The sequence below is a fragment of the Scyliorhinus torazame genome, chromosome 7 (genome assembly GCF_047496885.1).
Source record: "Scyliorhinus torazame isolate Kashiwa2021f chromosome 7, sScyTor2.1, whole genome shotgun sequence".
NCBI classification, from domain to species: domain Eukaryota; kingdom Metazoa; phylum Chordata; class Chondrichthyes; order Carcharhiniformes; family Scyliorhinidae; genus Scyliorhinus; species Scyliorhinus torazame.
In genome coordinates this window covers 183,517,679-183,539,953 of record NC_092713.1, presented here as the reverse complement: position 1 = coordinate 183,539,953, position 22,275 = coordinate 183,517,679, and the positions used below count along the sequence as shown (strand labels likewise).

Sequence of the window (22,275 nt, the reverse complement as noted above, 5' to 3'; positions counted from 1 at the left end):
AGTGTTCCTCACGCTCTCACCCCAGTGTTCCTCACTCTCTCACCCCAGAGTTCCTCACTCTCTCACCCCAGTGTTCCTCTCTCTCACCGCAGTGTTCCTTTCTCTCTCACCCCAGTGTTCCTCACTCTCTCACCCGTGTTCCTCACTCTCTCACCCCAGTGTTCCTCACTCTCTCAGCCTAGTATTCCTCTCTCTCTCACCCCAGTGTTCCTCACTCTCTCACCCCAGTGTTCCTCACTCTCTCACCCCAGTGTTCCTCACTCTCTCAACCCAGTGTTCCTCACTCTCACACCCCAGTGTTCCTCTGCCTGTCACCCCAGTGTTCCTCATTCTCTCTCCCTAGTGTTCCTCACACTCTCACCCCAGTGTTCCTCTCCCTGTCACCCCAGTGTTCTCACTCTCGCACCCCAGTGTTCTTCTCCCTCTCACCCCAGTGTTCCTCACTCTCTCACCCCAGTGTCCCTCTCCCTCTCACCCCAGTGTTCCTCACTCTCTCACGCCAGAGTTCCTCACTCTCTCACCCGTGTTTCTCTCCCTCTCACCCCAGTGTTCCTCACTCTCTCACCCGTGTTTCTCACTCTCTCACCCCAGTGTTCCTCACTCTCTCACCCCAGTGTTCCTCACTCTCCCACCCCAGTGTTTCTCACCCTCTCACCTTAATGTTCCTCACTCTCTCACCCCACTGTTCCTCATTCTCTCACCCCAGTGTTCCTCACTCTCTCATCCCAGTGTTCCTCACTCTCTAACCCCAGTGTTCCTCACACTCTCACCCCAGTGTTCCTCACTCTCTCACCCCAGTGCTCTTCACTCTCTCACCCCAGTGTTCCTCACTCTCACCCCAGTGTTCCTCACTCTCTCACCCCAGTGTTCCTCCCTCTCTCACCGCAGTGTTCCTCACTCTCTCACCCCAGTGTTCCTCACTCTCTCACCCCAGTGTTCCTCACTCTCTCTCCCGTGTTCCTCACTCTCTCACCCCAGTGTTCCTCCCTCTCTCACCGCAGTGTTCCTCACTCTCTCACCCCAGTGTTCCTCACTCTCTCACCCGAGAGTTCCTCACTCTCTCACCCGAGAGTTCCTCACTCTCTCACCCCAGTGTTCCTCACTCTCTCACCCGTGTTCCTCACTTTCTCACCCCAGTGTTCCTCACTCTCTCAGCCTAGTATTCCTCTCTCTCTCACCCCAGTGTTCCTCACTCTCTCACCCCAGTGTTCCTCACTCTCTCAACCCAGTGTTCCTCACTCTCACACCCCAGTGTTCCTCTCCCTGTCACCCCAGTGTTCCTCACTCTCTCACCCCAGTGTTCCTCTCCCTCTCACCCCAGTGTTCCTCACTCTCTCACCCCAGTGTTCCTCACTCTCTCACCCCAGTGTTCCTCACTCTCTCACGCCAGAGTTCCTCACTCTCTCACCCGTGTTTCTCTCCCTCTCACCCCAGTGTTCCTCACTCTCTCATCCGTGTTTCTCACTTTCTCACCCCAGTGTTCCTCACTCTCTCACCCTTGTTCCTTACTCTCCCACCCCAGTGTTTCTCACCCTCTCACCTTAATGTTCCTCACTCTCTCACCCCACTGTTCCTCATTCTCTCACCCCAGTGTTCCTCACTCTCACACCCCAGTGCTCCTCACTCTCTCACCCGTGTTCCTCACTCTCTCACCCCAGTGTTTCTCTCCCTCTCACCTTAATGTTCCTCACTCTCTCTCCCCAGTGTTCCTCACACTCTCACCCCAGTGTTTCTCTCCCTCTCACCTTAATGTTCCTCACTCTCTCTCCCCAGTGTTCCTCACTCTCTCACCTTAATGTTCCTCACTCTCCCACCCCAGTGTTTCTCACCCTCTCGCCTTAATGTTCCTGGCTCTCTCACCCCACTGTTCCTCATTCTCTCACCCCAGTGTTCCTCACTCTCTCACCCCAGTGTTCCTCACTCTCCCACCCCAGTGTTTCTCACCCTCTCGCCTTAATGTTCCTGGCTCTCTCACCCCACTGTTCCTCACTCTCTCACCCCAGTGTTCCTCACTCTCTCATCACAGTGTTTCAAACCCTCTCACCTTAATGTTCCACACTCTCTCCGCCCAGTGTTCCTCACTCTCTCACCCCAGTGTTCCTCACTCTCTCACCCCACTGTTCCTCATTCTCTCACCCCAGTGTTCCTCACTCTCTCACCCCAGTGTTCCTCACTCTCCCACCCCAGTGTTTCTCACCCTCTCACCTTAATGTTCCTCACTCTCTCACCCCACTGTTCCTCATTCTCTCACCCCATTGTTCCTCACTCTCTCATCACAGTGTTTCAAACCCTCTCATCTTAATGTTCCACACTCTCTCCGCCCAGTGTTCCTCACTCTCTCATCCCAGTGCCCCTCTCTCTCTCACCCCAGTGTTCCTCACTCTCTCACCCCAGTGTTCCTCACTCTCTCACCCCAGAGTTCCTCACTCTCTCACCCCAGTGTTCCTCTCTCTCACCCCAGTGTTCCTCTCTCTCTCACCCCAGTGTTCCTCACTCTCTCACCCGTGTTCCTCACTCTCTCACCCCAGTGTTCCTCACTCTCTCACCCCAGTGTTCCTCACTCTCTCACCCCAGTATTCCTCTCTCTCTCACCCCAGTGTTCCTCACTCTCTCACCCCAGTGTTCCTCACTCTCTCACCCCAGTGTTCCTCACTCTCTCAACCAAGTGTTCCTCACTCTCACACCCCAGTGTTCCTCTCCCTGTCACCCCAGTGTTCCTCACTCTCTCACCCCAGTGTTCCTCTCCCTCTCACCCCAGTGTTCCTCACTCTCTCACCCCAGTGTTCCTCACTCTCTCACGCCAGAGTTCCTCACTCTCTCACCCGTGTTTCTCTCCCTCTCACCCCAGTGTTCCTCACTCTCTCACCCGTGTTTCTCACTCTCTCACCCCAGTGTTCCTCACTCTCTCACCCCAGTGTTCCTCACTCTCCCACCCCAGTGTTTCTCACCCTCTCACCTTAATGTTCCTCACTCTCTCACCCCACTATTCCTCATTCTCTCACCCCAGTGTTCCTCACTCTCTCACCCGTGTTCCTTACTCTCCCACCCCAGTGTTTCTCACCCTCTCACCTTAATGTTCCTCACTCTCTCACCCCACTGTTCCTCATTCTCTCACCCCAGTGTTCCTCACTCTCACACCCCAGTGCTCCTCACTCTCTCACCCGTGTTCCTCACTCTCTCACCCGTGTTCCTCACTCTCTCACCCCAGTGTTTCTCTCCCTCTCACCTTAATGTTCCTCACTCTCTCTCCCCAGTGTTCCTCACACTCTCACCCCAGTGTTTCTCTCCCTCTCACCTTAATGTTCCTCACTCTCTCTCCCCAGTGTTCCTCACTCTGTCACCTTAATGTTCCTCACTCTCCCACCCCAGTGTTTCTCACCCTCTCGCCTTAATGTTCCTGGCTCTCTCACCCCACTGTTCCTCATTCTCTCACCCCAGTGTTCCTCACTCTCTCACCCCAGTGTTCCTCACTCTCCCACCCCAGTGTTTCTCACCCTCTCGCCTTAATGTTCCTGGCTCTCTCACCCCACTGTTCCTCATTCTCTCACCCCAGTGTTCCTCACTCTCTCACCCCAGTGTTCCTCACTCTCTCATCACAGTGTTTCAAACCCTCTCACCTTAATGTTCCACACTCTCTCCGCCCAGTGTTCCTCACTCTCTCATCCCAGTGTTCCTCACTCTCTCACCCCACTGTTCCTCATTCTCTCACCCCAGTGTTCCTCACTCTCTCACCCCAGTGTTCCTCACTCTCCCACCCCAGTGTTTCTCACCCTCTCACCTTAATGTTCCTCACTCTCTCACCCCACTGTTCCTCATTCTCTCACCCCATTGTTCCTCACTCTCTCATCACAGTGTTTCAAACCCTCTCATCTTAATGTTCCACACTCTCTCCGCCCAGTGTTCCTCACTCTCTCATCCCAGTGCCCCTCTCTCTCTCACCCCAGTGTTCCTCACTCTCTCACCCCAGTGTTCCTCACTCTCTCACCCCAGAGTTCCTCACTCTCTCACCCCAGTGTTCCTCTCTCTCACCCCAGTGTTCCTCTCTCTCTCACCCCAGTGTTCCTCACTCTCTCACCCGTGTTCCTCACTCTCTCACCCCAGTGTTCCTCACTCTCTCAGCCCAGTGTTCCTCACTCTCTCACCCCAGTGTTCCTCACTCTCTCACCCCAGTGTTCCTCACTCTCTCACCCCAGTATTCCTCTCTCTCTCACCCCAGTGTTCCTCACTCTCTCACCCCAGTGTTCCTCACTCTCTCACCCCAGTGTTCCTCACTCTCTCAACCAAGTGTTCCTCACTCTCACACCCCAGTGTTCCTCTCCCTGTCACCCCAGTGTTCCTCACTCTCTCACCCCAGTGTTCCTCTCCCTCTCACCCCAGTGTTCCTCACTCTCTCACCCCAGTGTTCCTCACTCTCTCACGCCAGAGTTCCTCACTCTCTCACCCGTGTTTCTCTCCCTCTCACCCCAGTGTTCCTCACTCTCTCACCCGTGTTTCTCACTCTCTCACCCCAGTGTTCCTCACTCTCTCACCCCAGTATTCCTCACTCTCCCACCCCAGTGTTTCTCACCCTCTCACCTTAATGTTCCTCACTCTCTCACCCCACTGTTCCTTATTCTCTCACCCCAGTGTTCCTCACTCTCTCACCCCAGTGTTCCTCACTCTCTCATCACAGTGTTTCAAACCCTCTCACCTTAATGTTCCACATTCTCTCCGCCCAGTGTTCCTCACTCTCTCATCCCAGTGTTCCTCACTCTCTAACCCCAGTGTTCCTCACTCTCTCACCCCAGTGTTCCTCACTCTCTCACCCCAGTGCTCTTCACTCTCTCACCCAGTGTTCCTCACTCTCACCCCAGTGTTCCTCACTCTCTCACCCCAGTGTTCCTCCCTCTCTCACCGCAGTGTTCCTCACTCTCTCACCCCAGTGTTCCTCACTCTCACCCCAGTGTTCCTCACTCTCTCTCCCGTGTTCCTCACTCTCTCACCCCAGTGTTCCTCCCTCTCTCACCGCAGTGTTCCTCACTCTCTCACCCCAGTGTTCCTCACTCTCTCACCCGAGAGTTCCTCACTCTCTCACCCGAGAGTTCCTCACTCTCTCACCCCAGTGTTCCTCACTCTCTCACCCGTGTTCCTCACTTTCTCACCCCAGTGTTCCTCACTCTCTCAGCCTAGTATTCCTCTCTCTCTCACCCCAGTGTTCCTCACTCTCTCACCCCAGTGTTCCTCACTCTCTCAACCCAGTGTTCCTCACTCTCACACCCCAGTGTTCCTCTCCCTGTCACCCCAGTGTTCCTCACTCTCTCACCCCAGTGTTCCTCACTCTCTCACGCCAGAGTTCCTCACTCTCTCACCCGTGTTTCTCTCCCTCTCACCCCAGTGTTCCTCACTCTCTCATCCGTGTTTCTCACTTTCTCACCCCAGTGTTCCTCACTCTCTCACCCCAGTGTTCCTTACTCTCCCACCCCAGTGTTTCTCACCCTCTCACCTTAATGTTCCTCACTCTCTCACCCCACTGTTCCTCATTCTCTCACCCCAGTGTTCCTCACTCTCACACCCTAGTGCTCCTCACTCTCTCACCCGTGTTCCTCACTCTCTCACCCGTGTTCCTCACTCTCTCACCCCAGTGTTTCTCTCCCTCTCACCTTAATGTTCCTCACTCTCTCTCCCCAGTGTTCCTCACTCACTCACCTTAATGTTCCTCACTCTCCCACCCCAGTGTTCCTCACTCTCTCACCCCACTGTTCCTCATTCTCTCACCCCAGTGTTCCTCACTCTCTCACCCCAGTGTTCCTCACTCTCCCACCCCAGTGTTTCTCACCCTCTCGCCTTAATGTTCCTGGCTCTCTCACCCCACTGTTCCTCATTCTCTCACCCCAGTGTTCCTCACTCTCTCACCCCAGTGTTCCTCACTCTCTCATCACAGTGTTTCAAACCCTCTCACCTTAATGTTCCACACTCTCTCCGCCCAGTGTTCCTCACTCTCTCACCCCAGTGTTCCTCACTCTCTCACCCCACTGTTCCTCATTCTCTCACCCCAGTGTTCCTCACTCTCTCACCCCAGTGTTCCTCACTCTCCCACCCCAGTGTTTCTCACCCTCTCACCTTAATGTTCCTCACTCTCTCACCCCACTGTTCCTCATTCTCTCACCCCATTGTTCCTCACTCTCTCATCACAGTGTTTCAAACCCTCTCATCTTAATGTTCCACACTCTCTCCGCCCAGTGTTCCTCACTCTCTCATCCCAGTGCCCCTCTCTCTCTCACCCCAGTGTTCCTCACTCTCTCACCCCAGTGTTCCTCACTCTCTCACCCCAGAGTTCCTCACTCTCTCACCCCAGTGTTCCTCTCTCTCACCCCAGTGTTCCTCTCTCTCTCACCCCAGTGTTCCTCACTCTCTCACCCGTGTTCCTCACTCTCTCACCCCAGTGTTCCTCACTCTCTCAGCCCAGTGTTCCTCACTCTCTCACCCCAGTGTTCCTCACTCTCTCACCCCAGTGTTCCTCACTCTCTCACCCCAGTATTCCTCTCTCTCTCACCCCAGTGTTCCTCACTCTCTCACCCCAGTGTTCCTCACTCTCTCACCCCAGTGTTCCTCACTCTCTCAACCAAGTGTTCCTCACTCTCACACCCCAGTGTTCCTCTCCCTGTCACCCCAGTTTTCCTCATTCTCTCTCCCCAGTGTTCCTCACACTCTCACCCCAGTGTTCCTCTCCCTGTCACCCCAGTGTTCTCAATCTCTCACCCCAGTGTTCTTCTCCCTCTCACCCCAGTGTTCCTCACTCTCTCACCCCAGTGTTCCTCACTCTCTCACGCCAGAGTTCCTCACTCTCTCACCCGTGTTTCTCTCCCTCTCACCCCAGTGTTCCTCACTCTCTCACCCGTGTTTCTCTCCCTCTCACCCCAGTGTTCCTCACTCTCTCACCCGTGTTTCTCACTCTCTCACCCCAGTGTTCCTCACTCTCCCACCCCAGTGTTTCTTACCCACTCACCTTAATGTTCCTCACTCTCTCACCCCACTGTTCCTCACTCTCCCACCCCAGTGTTTCTCACCCTCTACCCCAGTGTTCCTCACTCTCTCACCCCAGTGTTTCTCACTCTCTCACCCCAGTGCTCTTCACTGTCTCACCCCAGTGTTCCTCACTCTCACCCCAGTGTTCCTCACTCTCTCACCCCAGTGCTCTTCACTCTCTCAACCCAGTGTTCCTCACTCTCTAACCCCAGTGTTCCTCACTCTCTCACCCCAGTGTTCCTCACTCTCTCACCCCAGTGCTCTTCACTGTCTCACCCCAGTGTTCCTCACTCTCTCACCCGTGTTTCTCTCCCTCTCACCCCAGTGTTCCTCACTCTCTCACCCGTGTTTCTCACTCTCTCACCCCAGTGTTCCTCACTCTCTCACCCCAGTGTTCCTCACTCTCCCACCCCAGTGTTTCTCACCCTCTCACCTTAATGTTCCTCACTCTCTCACCCCACTGTTCCTCATTCTCTCACCCCAGTGTTCCTCACTCTCTCACCCCAGTGCTCCTCACTCTCTCACCCCAGTGTTCCTCACTCTCCCACCCCAGTGTTTCTCACCCTCTCACCCCAGTGTTCCTCACTCTCTCACCCCAGTATTCCTCACTCTCCCACCCCAGTGTTTCTCACCCTCTCATCACAGTGTTTCAAACCCTCTCACCTTAATGTTCCACATTCTCTCCGCCCAGTGTTCCTCACTCTCTCATCCCAGTGTTCCTCACTCTCTTACCCCAGTGTTCCTCACTCTCTCACCCCAGTGTTCCTCACTCTCTCACCCCAGTGCTCTTCACTCTCTCACCCCAGTGTTCCTCACTCTCACCCCAGTGTTCCTCACTCTCTCACCCCAGTGCTCTTCACTCTCTCACCCCAGTGTTCCTCACTCTCTCACCCCAGTGTTCCTCACTCTCTCTCCCGTGTTCCTCACTCTCTCACCCCAGTGTTCCTCCCTCTCTCACCGCAGTGTTCCTCACTCTCTCACCCCAGTGTTCCTCACTCTCTCACCCGAGAGTTCCTCACTCTCTCACCCGAGAGTTCCTCACTCTCTCAGCCTAGTATTCCTCTCTCTCTCACCCCAGTGTTCCTCACTCTCTCACCACAGTGTTCCTCACTCTCTCAACCCAGTGTTCCTCACTCTCACACCCCAGTGTTCCTCTCCCTGTCACCCCAGTGTTCCTCACTCTCTCACCCCAGTGTTCCTCTCCCTCTCACCCCAGTGTTCCTCACTCTCTCACCCCAGTGTTCCTCACTCTCTCACGCCAGAGTTCCTCACTCTCTCACCCGTGTTTCTCTCCCTCTCACCCCAGTGTTCCTCACTCTCTCATCCGTGTTTCTCACTCTCTCACCCCAGTGTTCCTCACTCTCTCACCCCAGTGTTCCTTACTCTCCCACCCCAGTGTTTCTCACCCTCTCACCTTAATGTTCCTCACTCTCTCACCCCACTGTTCCTCATTCTCTCACCCCAGTGTTCCTCACTCTCTCACCCCAGTGCTCCTCACTCTCTCACCCGTGTTCCTCACTCTCTCACCCGTGTTCCTCACTCTCTCACCCCAGTGTTTCTCTCCCTCTCACCTTAATGTTCCTCACTCTCTCTCCCCAGTGTTCCTCACACTCTCACCCCAGTGTTTCTCTCCCTCTCACCTTAATGTTCCTCACTCTCTCTCCCCAGTGTTCCTCACTCTGTCACCTTAATGTTCCTCACTCTCCCACCCCAGTGTTTCTCACCCTCTCGCCTTAATGTTCCTGGCTCTCTCACCCCACTGTTCCTCATTCTCTCACCCCAGTGTTCCTCACTCTCTCACCCCAGTGTTCCTCACTCTCCCACCCCAGTGTTTCTCACCCTCTCGCCTTAATGTTCCTGGCTCTCTCACCCCACTGTTCCTCATTCTCTCACCCCAGTGTTCCTCACTCTCTCACCCCAGTGTTCCTCACTCTCTCATCACAGTGTTTCAAACCCTCTCACCTTAATGTTCCACACTCTCTCCGCCCAGTGTTCCTCACTCTCTCATCCCAGTGTTCCTCACTCTCTCACCCCACTGTTCCTCATTCTCTCACCCCAGTGTTCCTCACTCTCTCACCCCAGTGTTCCTCACTCTCCCACCCCAGTGTTTCTCACCCTCTCACCTTAATGTTCCTCACTCTCTCACCCCACTGTTCCTCATTCTCTCACCCCATTGTTCCTCACTCTCTCATCACAGTGTTTCAAACCCTCTCATCTTAATGTTCCACACTCTCTCCGCCCAGTGTTCCTCACTCTCTCATCCCAGTGCCCCTCTCTCTCTCACCCCAGTGTTCCTCACTCTCTCACCCCAGTGTTCCTCACTCTCTCACCCCAGAGTTCCTCACTCTCTCACCCCAGTGTTCCTCTCTCTCACCCCAGTGTTCCTCTCTCTCTCACCCCAGTGTTCCTCACTCTCTCACCCGTGTTCCTCACTCTCTCACCCCAGTGTTCCTCACTCTCTCAGCCCAGTGTTCCTCACTCTCTCACCCCAGTGTTCCTCACTCTCTCACCCCAGTGTTCCTCACTCTCTCACCCCAGTATTCCTCTCTCTCTCACCCCAGTGTTCCTCACTCTCTCACCCCAGTGTTCCTCACTCTCTCACCCCAGTGTTCCTCACTCTCTCAACCAAGTGTTCCTCACTCTCACACCCCAGTGTTCCTCTCCCTGTCACCCCAGTGTTCCTCACTCTCTCACCCCAGTGTTCCTCTCCCTCTCACCCCAGTGTTCCTCACTCTCTCACCCCAGTGTTCCTCACTCTCTCACGCCAGAGTTCCTCACTCTCTCACCCGTGTTTCTCTCCCTCTCACCCCAGTGTTCCTCACTCTCTCACCCGTGTTTCTCACTCTCTCACCCCAGTGTTCCTCACTCTCTCACCCCAGTATTCCTCACTCTCCCACCCCAGTGTTTCTCACCCTCTCACCTTAATGTTCCTCACTCTCTCACCCCACTGTTCCTTATTCTCTCACCCCAGTGTTCCTCACTCTCTCACCCCAGTGTTCCTCACTCTCTCATCACAGTGTTTCAAACCCTCTCACCTTAATGTTCCACATTCTCTCCGCCCAGTGTTCCTCACTCTCTCATCCCAGTGTTCCTCACTCTCTAACCCCAGTGTTCCTCACTCTCTCACCCCAGTGTTCCTCACTCTCTCACCCCAGTGCTCTTCACTCTCTCACCCAGTGTTCCTCACTCTCACCCCAGTGTTCCTCACTCTCTCACCCCAGTGTTCCTCCCTCTCTCACCGCAGTGTTCCTCACTCTCTCACCCCAGTGTTCCTCACTCTCACCCCAGTGTTCCTCACTCTCTCTCCCGTGTTCCTCACTCTCTCACCCCAGTGTTCCTCCCTCTCTCACCGCAGTGTTCCTCACTCTCTCACCCCAGTGTTCCTCACTCTCTCACCCGAGAGTTCCTCACTCTCTCACCCGAGAGTTCCTCACTCTCTCACCCCAGTGTTCCTCACTCTCTCACCCGTGTTCCTCACTTTCTCACCCCAGTGTTCCTCACTCTCTCAGCCTAGTATTCCTCTCTCTCTCACCCCAGTGTTCCTCACTCTCTCACCCCAGTGTTCCTCACTCTCTCAACCCAGTGTTCCTCACTCTCACACCCCAGTGTTCCTCTCCCTGTCACCCCAGTGTTCCTCACTCTCTCACCCCAGTGTTCCTCACTCTCTCACGCCAGAGTTCCTCACTCTCTCACCCGTGTTTCTCTCCCTCTCACCCCAGTGTTCCTCACTCTCTCATCCGTGTTTCTCACTTTCTCACCCCAGTGTTCCTCACTCTCTCACCCCAGTGTTCCTTACTCTCCCACCCCAGTGTTTCTCACCCTCTCACCTTAATGTTCCTCACTCTCTCACCCCACTGTTCCTCATTCTCTCACCCCAGTGTTCCTCACTCTCACACCCTAGTGCTCCTCACTCTCTCACCCGTGTTCCTCACTCTCTCACCCGTGTTCCTCACTCTCTCACCCCAGTGTTTCTCTCCCTCTCACCTTAATGTTCCTCACTCTCTCTCCCCAGTGTTCCTCACTCACTCACCTTAATGTTCCTCACTCTCCCACCCCAGTGTTCCTCACTCTCTCACCCCACTGTTCCTCATTCTCTCACCCCAGTGTTCCTCACTCTCTCACCCCAGTGTTCCTCACTCTCCCACCCCAGTGTTTCTCACCCTCTCGCCTTAATGTTCCTGGCTCTCTCACCCCACTGTTCCTCATTCTCTCACCCCAGTGTTCCTCACTCTCTCACCCCAGTGTTCCTCACTCTCTCATCACAGTGTTTCAAACCCTCTCACCTTAATGTTCCACACTCTCTCCGCCCAGTGTTCCTCACTCTCTCACCCCAGTGTTCCTCACTCTCTCACCCCACTGTTCCTCATTCTCTCACCCCAGTGTTCCTCACTCTCTCACCCCAGTGTTCCTCACTCTCCCACCCCAGTGTTTCTCACCCTCTCACCTTAATGTTCCTCACTCTCTCACCCCACTGTTCCTCATTCTCTCACCCCATTGTTCCTCTCTCTCTCATCACAGTGTTTCAAACCCTCTCATCTTAATGTTCCACACTCTCTCCGCCCAGTGTTCCTCACTCTCTCATCCCAGTGCCCCTCTCTCTTTCACCCCAGTGTTCCTCACTCTCTCACCCCAGTGTTCCTCACTCTCTCACCCCAGAGTTCCTCACTCTCTCACCCCAGTGTTCCTCTCTCTCACCCCAGTGTTCCTCTCTCTCTCACCCCAGTGTTCCTCACTCTCTCACCCGTGTTCCTCACTCTCTCACCCCAGTGTTCCTCACTCTCTCAGCCCAGTGTTCCTCACTCTCTCACCCCAGTGTTCCTCACTCTCTCACCCCAGTGTTCCTCACTCTCTCACCCCAGTATTCCTCTCTCTCTCACCCCAGTGTTCCTCACTCTCTCACCCCAGTGTTCCTCACTCTCTCACCCCAGTGTTCCTCACTCTCTCAACCAAGTGTTCCTCACTCTCACACCCCAGTGTTCCTCTCCCTGTCACCCCAGTTTTCCTCATTCTCTCTCCCCAGTGTTCCTCACACTCTCACCCCAGTGTTCCTCTCCCTGTCACCCCAGTGTTCTCAATCTCTCACCCCAGTGTTCTTCTCCCTCTCACCCCAGTGTTCCTCACTCTCTCACCCCAGTGTTCCTCACTCTCTCACGCCAGAGTTCCTCACTCTCTCACCCGTGTTTCTCTCCCTCTCACCCCAGTGTTCCTCACTCTCTCACCCGTGTTTCTCTCCCTCTCACCCCAGTGTTCCTCACTCTCTCACCCGTGTTTCTCACTCTCTCACCCCAGTGTTCCTCACTCTCCCACCCCAGTGTTTCTTACCCACTCACCTTAATGTTCCTCACTCTCTCACCCCACTGTTCCTCACTCTCCCACCCCAGTGTTTCTCACCCTCTACCCCAGTGTTCCTCACTCTCTCACCCCAGTGTTTCTCACTCTCTCACCCCAGTGCTCTTCACTGTCTCACCCCAGTGTTCCTCACTCTCACCCCAGTGTTCCTCACTCTCTCACCCCAGTGCTCTTCACTCTCTCAACCCAGTGTTCCTCACTCTCTAACCCCAGTGTTCCTCACTCTCTCACCCCAGTGTTCCTCACTCTCTCACCCCAGTGCTCTTCACTGTCTCACCCCAGTGTTCCTCACTCTCTCACCCGTGTTTCTCTCCCTCTCACCCCAGTGTTCCTCACTCTCTCACCCGTGTTTCTCACTCTCTCACCCCAGTGTTCCTCACTCTCTCACCCCAGTGTTCCTCACTCTCCCACCCCAGTGTTTCTCACCCTCTCACCTTAATGTTCCTCACTCTCTCACCCCACTGTTCCTCATTCTCTCACCCCAGTGTTCCTCACTCTCTCACCCCAGTGCTCCTCACTCTCTCACCCCAGTGTTCCTCACTCTCCCACCCCAGTGTTTCTCACCCTCTCACCCCAGTGTTCCTCACTCTCTCACCCCAGTATTCCTCACTCTCCCACCCCAGTGTTTCTCACCCTCTCATCACAGTGTTTCAAACCCTCTCACCTTAATGTTCCACATTCTCTCCGCCCAGTGTTCCTCACTCTCTCATCCCAGTGTTCCTCACTCTCTTACCCCAGTGTTCCTCACTCTCTCACCCCAGTGTTCCTCACTCTCTCACCCCAGTGCTCTTCACTCTCTCACCCCAGTGTTCCTCACTCTCACCCCAGTGTTCCTCACTCTCTCACCCCAGTGCTCTTCACTCTCTCACCCCAGTGTTCCTCACTCTCTCACCCCAGTGTTCCTCACTCTCTCTCCCGTGTTCCTCACTCTCTCACCCCAGTGTTCCTCCCTCTCTCACCGCAGTGTTCCTCACTCTCTCACCCCAGTGTTCCTCACTCTCTCACCCGAGAGTTCCTCACTCTCTCACCCGAGAGTTCCTCACTCTCTCAGCCTAGTATTCCTCTCTCTCTCACCCCAGTGTTCCTCACTCTCTCACCACAGTGTTCCTCACTCTCTCAACCCAGTGTTCCTCACTCTCACACCCCAGTGTTCCTCTCCCTGTCACCCCAGTGTTCCTCACTCTCTCACCCCAGTGTTCCTCTCCCTCTCACCCCAGTGTTCCTCACTCTCTCACCCCAGTGTTCCTCACTCTCTCACGCCAGAGTTCCTCACTCTCTCACCCGTGTTTCTCTCCCTCTCACCCCAGTGTTCCTCACTCTCTCATCCGTGTTTCTCACTCTCTCACCCCAGTGTTCCTCACTCTCTCACCCCAGTGTTCCTTACTCTCCCACCCCAGTGTTTCTCACCCTCTCACCTTAATGTTCCTCACTCTCTCACCCCACTGTTCCTCATTCTCTCACCCCAGTGTTCCTCACTCTCTCACCCCAGTGCTCCTCACTCTCTCACCCGTGTTCCTCACTCTCTCACCCGTGTTCCTCACTCTCTCACCCCAGTGTTTCTCTCCCTCTCACCTTAATGTTCCTCACTCTCTATCCCCAGTGTTCCTCACACTCTCACCCGAGTGTTTCTCTCCCTCTCACCTTAATGTTCCTCACTCTCTCTCCCCAGTGTTCCTCACTCTCTCACCTTAATGTTCCTCACTCTCCCACCCCAGTGTTTCTCACCCTCTCACCTTAGTGATCCTCACTCTCTCACCCCACTGTTCCTCATTCTCTCACCCCAGTGTTCCTCACTCTCTCACCCCAGTGTTCCTCACTCTCCCACCCCAATGTTTCTCACCCTCTCGCCTTAATGTTCCTGGCTCTCTCACCCCACTGTTCCTCATTCTCTCACCCCAGTGTTCCTCACTCTCTCACCCCAGTGTTCCTCACTCTCTCATCACAGTGTTTCAAACCCTCTCACCTTAATGTTCCACACTCTCTCCGCCCAGTGTTCCTCACTCTCTCACCCCAGTGTTCCTCACTCTCTCACCCCACTGTTCCTCATTCTCTCACCCCAGTGTTCCTCACTCTCTCACCCCAGTGTTCCTCACTCTCCCACCCCAGTGTTTCTCACCCTCTCACCTTAATGTTCCTCACTCTCTCACCCCACTGTTCCTCATTCTCTCACCCCATTGTTCCTCACTCTCTCACCCCAGTGTTCCTCACTCTCTCATCACAGTGTTTCAAACCCTCTCATCTTAATGTTCCACACTCTCTCCGCCCAGTGTTCCTCACTCTCTCATCCCAGTGCCCCTCTCTCTCTCACCCCAGTGTTCCTCACTCTCTCACCCCAGTGTTCCTCACTCTCTCACCCCAGAGTTCCTCACTCTCTCACCCCAGTGTTCCTCTCTCTCACCCCAGTGTTCCTCTCTCTCTCACCCCAGTGTTCCTCACTCTCTCACCCGTGTTCCTCACTCTCTCACCCCAGTGTTCCTCACTCTCTCAGCCTAGTATTCCTCTCTCTCTCACCCCAGTGTTCCTCACTCTCTCACCCCAGTGTTCCTCACTCTCTCACCCCAGTGTTCCTCACTCTCTCAACCAAGTGTTCCTCACTCTCACACCCCAGTGTTCCTCTCCCTGTCACCCCAGTGTTCCTCATTCTCTCTCCCCAGTGTTCCTCACACTCTCACCCCAGTGTTCCTCTCCCTGTCACCCCAGTGTTCTCAATCTCTCACCCCAGTGTTCTTCTCCCTCTCACCCCAGTGTTCCTCACTCTCTCACCCCAGTGTTCCTCACTCTCTCACGCCAGAGTTCCTCACTCTCTCACCCGTGTTTCTCTCCCTCTCACCCCAGTGTTCCTCACTCTCTCACCCGTGTTTCTCTCCCTCTCACCCCAGTGTTCCTCACTCTCTCACCCGTGTTTCTCACTCTCTCACCCCAGTGTTCCTCACTCTCTCACCCCAGAGTTCCTCACTCTCTCACCCCAGTGTTCCTCACTCTCTCACCCCAGTGTTCCTCACTCTCTCACCCCAGTGTTCCTCACTCTCTCACCCCAGTATTCCTCTCTCTCTCACCCCAGTGTTCCTCACTCTCTCACCCCAGTGTTCCTCTCTCTCTCACCCCAGTGTTCCTCACTCTCTCACCCGTGTTCCTCACTCTCTCACCCCAGTGTTCCTCACTCTCTCACCCCAGTGTTCCTCACTCTCTCACCCCAGTGTTCCTCACTCTCTCACCCCAGTGTTCCTCACTCTCTCACCCCAGTATTCCTCTCTCTCTCACCCCAGTGTTCCTCACTCTCTCACCCCAGTGTTCCTCACTCTCTCACCCCAGTGTTCCTCACTCTCTCAACCAAGTGTTCCTCACTCTCACACCCCAGTGTTCCTCTCCCTGTCACCCCAGTTTTCCTCATTCTCTCTCCCCAGTGTTCCTCACACTCTCACCCCAGTGTTCCTCTCCCTGTCACCCCAGTGTTCTCAATCTCTCACCCCAGTGTTCTTCTCCCTCTCACCCCAGTGTTCCTCACTCTCTCACCCCAGTGTTCCTCACTCTCTCACGCCAGAGTTCCTCACTCTCTCACCCGTGTTTCTCTCCCTCTCACCCCAGTGTTCCTCACTCTCTCACCCGTGTTTCTCTCCCTCTCACCCCAGTGTTCCTCACTCTCTCACCCGTGTTTCTCACTCTCTCACCCCAGTGTTCCTCACTCTCCCACCCCAGTGTTTCTTACCCACTCACCTTAATGTTCCTCACTCTCTCACCCCACTGTTCCTCACTCTCCCACCCCAGTGTTTCTCACCCTCTACCCCAGTGTTCCTCACTCTCTCACCCCAGTGTTTCTCACTCTCTCACCCCAGTGCTCTTCACTGTCTCACCCCAGTGTTCCTCACTCTCACCCCAGTGTTCCTCACTCTCTCACCCCAGTGCTCTTCACTCTCTCAATCCAGTGTTCCTCACTCTCTAACCCCAGTGTTCCTCACTCTCTCACCCCAGTGTTCCTCACTCTCTCACCCCAGTGCTCTTCACTGTCTCACCCCAGTGTTCCTCACTCTCTCACCCGTGTTTCTCTCCCTCTCACCCCAGTGTTCCTCACTCTCTCACCCGTGTTTCTCACTCTCTCACCCCAGTGTTCCTCACTCTCTCACCCCAGTGTTCCTCACTCTCCCACCCCAGTGTTTCTCACCCTCTCACCTTAATGTTCCTCACTCTCTCACCCCACTGTTCCTCATTCTCTCACCCCAGTGTTCCTCACTCTCTCACCCCAGTGCTCCTCACTCTCTCACCCCAGTGTTCCTCACTCTCCCACCCCAGTGTTTCTCACCCTCTCACCCCAGTGTTCCTCACTCTCTCACCCCAGTATTCCTCACTCTCCCACCCCAGTGTTTCTCACCCTCTCATCACAGTGTTTCAAACCCTCTCACCTTAATGTTCCACATTCTCTCCGCCCAGTGTTCCTCACTCTCTCATCCCAGTGTTCCTCTCTCTCTTACCCCAGTGTTCCTCACTCTCTCACCCCAGTGTTCCTCACTCTCTCACCCCAGTGCTCTTCACTCTCTCACCCCAGTGTTCCTCACTCTCACCCCAGTGTTCCTCACTCTCTCACCCCAGTGCTCTTCACTCTCTCACCCCAGTGTTCCTCACTCTCTCACCCCAGTGTTCCTCACTCTCTCTCCCGTGTTCCTCACTCTCTCACCCCAGTGTTCCTCCCTCTCTCACCGCAGTGTTCCTCACTCTCTCACCCCAGTGTTCCTCACTCTCTCACCCGAGAGTTCCTCACTCTCTCACCCGAGAGTTCCTCACTCTCTCAGCCTAGTATTCCTCTCTCTCTCACCCCAGTGTTCCTCACTCTCTCACCACAGTGTTCCTCACTCTCTCAACCCAGTGTTCCTCACTCTCACACCCCAGTGTTCCTCTCCCTGTCACCCCAGTGTTCCTCACTCTCTCACCCCAGTGTTCCTCTCCCTCTCACCCCAGTGTTCCTCACTCTCTCACCCCAGTGTTCCTCACTCTCTCACGCCAGAGTTCCTCACTCTCTCACCCGTGTTTCTCTCCCTCTCACCCCAGTGTTCCTCACTCTCTCATCCGTGTTTCTCACTCTCTCACCCCAGTGTTCCTCACTCTCTCACCCCAGTGTTCCTTACTCTCCCACCCCAGTGTTTCTCACCCTCTCACCTTAATGTTCCTCACTCTCTCACCCCACTGTTCCTCATTCTCTCACCCCAGTGTTCCTCACTCTCTCACCCCAGTGCTCCTCACTCTCTCACCCGTGTTCCTCACTCTCTCACCCGTGTTCCTCACTCTCTCACCCCAGTGTTTCTCTCCCTCTCACCTTAATGTTCCTCACTCTCTATCCCCAGTGTTCCTCACACTCTCACCCGAGTGTTTCTCTCCCTCTCACCTTAATGTTCCTCACTCTCTCTCCCCAGTGTTCCTCACTCTCTCACCTTAATGTTCCTCACTCTCCCACCCCAGTGTTTCTCACCCTCTCACCTTAGTGTTCCTCACTCTCTCACCCCACTGTTCCTCATTCTCTCACCCCAGTGTTCCTCACTCTCTCACCCCAGTGTTCCTCACTCTCCCACCCCAATGTTTCTCACCCTCTCGCCTTAATGTTCCTGGCTCTCTCACCCCACTGTTCCTCATTCTCTCACCCCAGTGTTCCTCACTCTCTCACCCCAGTGTTCCTCACTCTCTCATCACAGTGTTTCAAACCCTCTCACCTTAATGTTCCACACTCTCTCCGCCCAGTGTTCCTCACTCTCTCACCCCAGTGTTCCTCACTCTCTCACCCCACTGTTCCTCATTCTCTCACCCCAGTGTTCCTCACTCTCTCACCCCAGTGTTCCTCACTCTCCCACCCCAGTGTTTCTCACCCTCTCACCTTAATGTTCCTCACTCTCTCACCCCACTGTTCCTCATTCTCTCACCCCATTGTTCCTCACTCTCTCACCCCAGTGTTCCTCACTCTCTCATCACAGTGTTTCAAACCCTCTCATCTTAACGTTCCACACTCTCTCCGCCCAGTGTTCCTCACTCTCTCATCCCAGTGCCCCTCTCTCTCTCACCCCAGTGTTCCTCACTCTCTCACCCCAGTGTTCCTCACTCTCTCACCCCAGAGTTCCTCACTCTCTCACCCCAGTGTTCCTCTCTCTCACCCCAGTGTTCCTCTCTCTCTCACCCCAGTGTTCCTCACTCTCTCACCCGTGTTCCTCACTCTCTCACCCCAGTGTTCCTCACTCTCTCAGCCTAGTATTCCTCTCTCTCTCACCCCAGTGTTCCTCACTCTCTCACCCCAGTGTTCCTCACTCTCTCACCCCAGTGTTCCTCACTCTCTCAACCAAGTGTTCCTCACTCTCACACCCCAGTGTTCCTCTCCCTGTCACCCCAGTGTTCCTCATTCTCTCTCCCCAGTGTTCCTCACACTCTCACCCCAGTGTTCCTCTCCCTGTCACCCCAGTGTTCTCAATCTCTCACCCCAGTGTTCTTCTCCCTCTCACCCCAGTGTTCCTCACTCTCTCACCCCAGTGTTCCTCACTCTCTCACGCCAGAGTTCCTCACTCTCTCACCCGTGTTTCTCTCCCTCTCACCCCAGTGTTCCTCACTCTCTCACCCGTGTTTCTCTCCCTCTCACCCCAGTGTTCCTCACTCTCTCACCCGTGTTTCTCACTCTCTCACCCCAGTGTTCCTCACTCTCTCACCCCAGTGTTCCTCACTCTCCCACCCCAGTGTTTCTTACCCACTCACCTTACTGTTCCTCACTCTCTCACCCCACTGTTCCTCACTCTCCCACCCCAGTGTTTCTCACCCTCTCATCACAGTGTTTCAAACCCTCTCACCTTAATGTTCCACATTCTCTCCGCCCAGTGTTCCTCACTCTCTCATCCCAGTGTTCCTCTCTCTCTTACCCCAGTGTTCCTCACTCTCTCACCCCAGTGTTCCTCACTCTCTCACCCCAGTGCTCTTCACTCTCTCACCCCAGTGTTCCTCACTCTCACCCCAGTGTTCCTCACTCTCTCACCCCAGTGCTCTTCACTCTCTCACCCCAGTGTTCCTCACTCTCTCACCCCAGTGTTCCTCACTCTCTCTCCCGTGTTCCTCACTCTCTCACCCCAGTGTTCCTCCCTCTCTCACCGCAGTGTTCCTCACTCTCTCACCCCAGTGTTCCTCACTCTCTCACCTGAGAGTTCCTCACTCTCTCACCCGAGAGTTCCTCACTCTCTCAGCCTAGTATTCCTCTCTCTCTCACCCCAGTGTTCCTCACTCTCTCACCACAGTGTTCCTCACTCTCTCAACCCAGTGTTCCTCACTCTCACACCCCAGTGTTCCTCTCCCTGTCACCCCAGTGTTCCTCACTCTCTCACCCCAGTGTTCCTCTCCCTCTCACCCCAGTGTTCCTCACTCTCTCACCCCAGTGTTCCTCACTCTCTCACGCCAGAGTTCCTCACTCTCTCACCCGTGTTTCTCTCCCTCTCACCCCAGTGTTCCTCACTCTCTCATCCGTGTTTCTCACTCTCTCACCCCAGTGTTCCTCACTCTCTCACCCCAGTGTTCCTTACTCTCCCACCCCAGTGTTTCTCACCCTCTCACCTTAATGTTCCTCACTCTCTCACCCCACTGTTCCTCATTCTCTCACCCCAGTGTTCCTCACTCTCTCACCCCAGTGCTCCTCACTCTCTCACCCGTGTTCCTCACTCTCTCACCCGTGTTCCTCACTCTCTCACCCCAGTGTTTCTCTCCCTCTCACCTTAATGTTCCTCACTCTCTATCCCCAGTGTTCCTCACACTCTCACCCGAGTGTTTCTCTCCCTCTCACCTTAATGTTCCTCACTCTCTCTCCCCAGTGTTCCTCACTCTCTCACCTTAATGTTCCTCACTCTCCCACCCCAGTGTTTCTCACCCTCTCACCTTAGTGTTCCTCACTCTCTCACCCCACTGTTCCTCATTCTCTCACCCCAGTGTTCCTCACTCTCTCACCCCAGTGTTCCTCACTCTCCCACCCCAATGTTTCTCACCCTCTCGCCTTAATGTTCCTGGCTCTCTCACCCCACTGTTCCTCATTCTCTCACCCCAGTGTTCCTCACTCTCTCACCCCAGTGTTCCTCACTCTCTCATCACAGTGTTTCAAACCCTCTCACCTTAATGTTCCACACTCTCTCCGCCCAGTGTTCCTCACTCTCTCACCCCAGTGTTCCTCACTCTCTCACCCCACTGTTCCTCATTCTCTCACCCCAGTGTTCCTCACTCTCTCACCCCAGTGTTCCTCACTCTCCCACCCCAGTGTTTCTCACCCTCTCACCTTAATGTTCCTCACTCTCTCACCCCACTGTTCCTCATTCTCTCACCCCATTGTTCCTCACTCTCTCACCCCAGTGTTCCTCACTCTCTCATCACAGTGTTTCAAACCCTCTCATCTTAATGTTCCACACTCTCTCCGCCCAGTGTTCCTCACTCTCTCATCCCAGTGCCCCTCTCTCTCTCACCCCAGTGTTCCTCACTCTCTCACCCCAGTGTTCCTCACTCTCTCACCCCAGAGTTCCTCACTCTCTCACCCCAGTGTTCCTCTCTCTCACCCCAGTGTTCCTCTCTCTCTCACCCCAGTGTTCCTCACTCTCTCACCCGTGTTCCTCACTCTCTCACCCCAGTGTTCCTCACTCTCTCAGCCTAGTATTCCTCTCTCTCTCACCCCAGTGTTCCTCACTCTCTCACCCCAGTGTTCCTCACTCTCTCACCCCAGTGTTCCTCACTCTCTCAACCAAGTGTTCCTCACTCTCACACCCCAGTGTTCCTCTCCCTGTCACCCCAGTGTTCCTCATTCTCTCTCCCCAGTGTTCCTCACACTCTCACCCCAGTGTTCCTCTCCCTGTCACCCCAGTGTTCTCAATCTCTCACCCCAGTGTTCTTCTCCCTCTCACCCCAGTGTTCCTCACTCTCTCACCCCAGTGTTCCTCACTCTCTCACGCCAGAGTTCCTCACTCTCTCACCCGTGTTTCTCTCCCTCTCACCCCAGTGTTCCTCACTCTCTCACCCGTGTTTCTCTCCCTCTCACCCCAGTGTTCCTCACTCTCTCACCCGTGTTTCTCACTCTCTCACCCCAGTGTTCCTCACTCTCTCACCCCAGTGTTCCTCACTCTCCCACCCCAGTGTTTCTTACCCACTCACCTTACTGTTCCTCACTCTCTCACCCCACTGTTCCTCACTCTCCCACCCCAGTGTTTCTCACCCTCTACCCCAGTGTTCCTCACTCTCTCACCCCAGTGTTCCTCACTCTCTCACCCCAGTGCTCTTCACTGTCTCACCCCAGTGTTCCTCACTCTCACCCCAGTGTTCCTCACTCTCTCACCCCAGTGCTCTTCACTCTCTCAACCCAGTGTTCCTCACTCTCTAACCCCAGTGTTCCTCACTCTCTCACCCCAGTGTTCCTCACTCTCACCCCAGTGCTCTTCACTGTCTCACCCCAGTGTTCCTCACTCTCACACCAGTGTTCCTCACTCTCTCACCCCAGTGCTCTTCACTCTCTCACCCCAGTGTTCCTCTCTCTCTCCCGTGTTCCTCACTCTCTCACCCCAGTGTTCCTCCCTCTCTCACCCCAGTGTTCCTCACGCTCTCACCCCAGTGTTCCTCACTCTCTCACCCCAGAGTTCCTCACTCTCTCACCCCAGTGTTCCTCTCTCTCACCCCAGTGTTCCTTTCTCTCTCACCCCAGTGTTCCTCACTCTCTCACCCGTGTTCCTCACTCTCTCACCCCAGTGTTCCTCACTCTCTCAGCCTAGTATTCCTCTCTCTCTCACCCCAGTGTTCCTCACTCTCTCACCCCAGTGTTCCTCACTCTCTCACCCCAGTGTTCCTCACTCTCTCACCCCAGTGTTCCTCACTCTCTCAACCCAGTGTTCCTCACTCTCACACCCCAGTGTTCCTCTCCCTGTCACCCCAGTGTTCCTCATTCTC

General features: G+C 54.8%; 1 protein-coding gene across 1 annotated transcript in view; it reads right to left on the bottom strand.

The window, feature by feature from the left end:
* LOC140427374 (ran-binding protein 17-like) overlaps positions 1-22,275 on the bottom strand; it is a 1,937,807-nt gene that overhangs the window by 475,526 nt on the left and 1,440,006 nt on the right. The gene's annotated exons all lie outside the window — the stretch shown is intronic.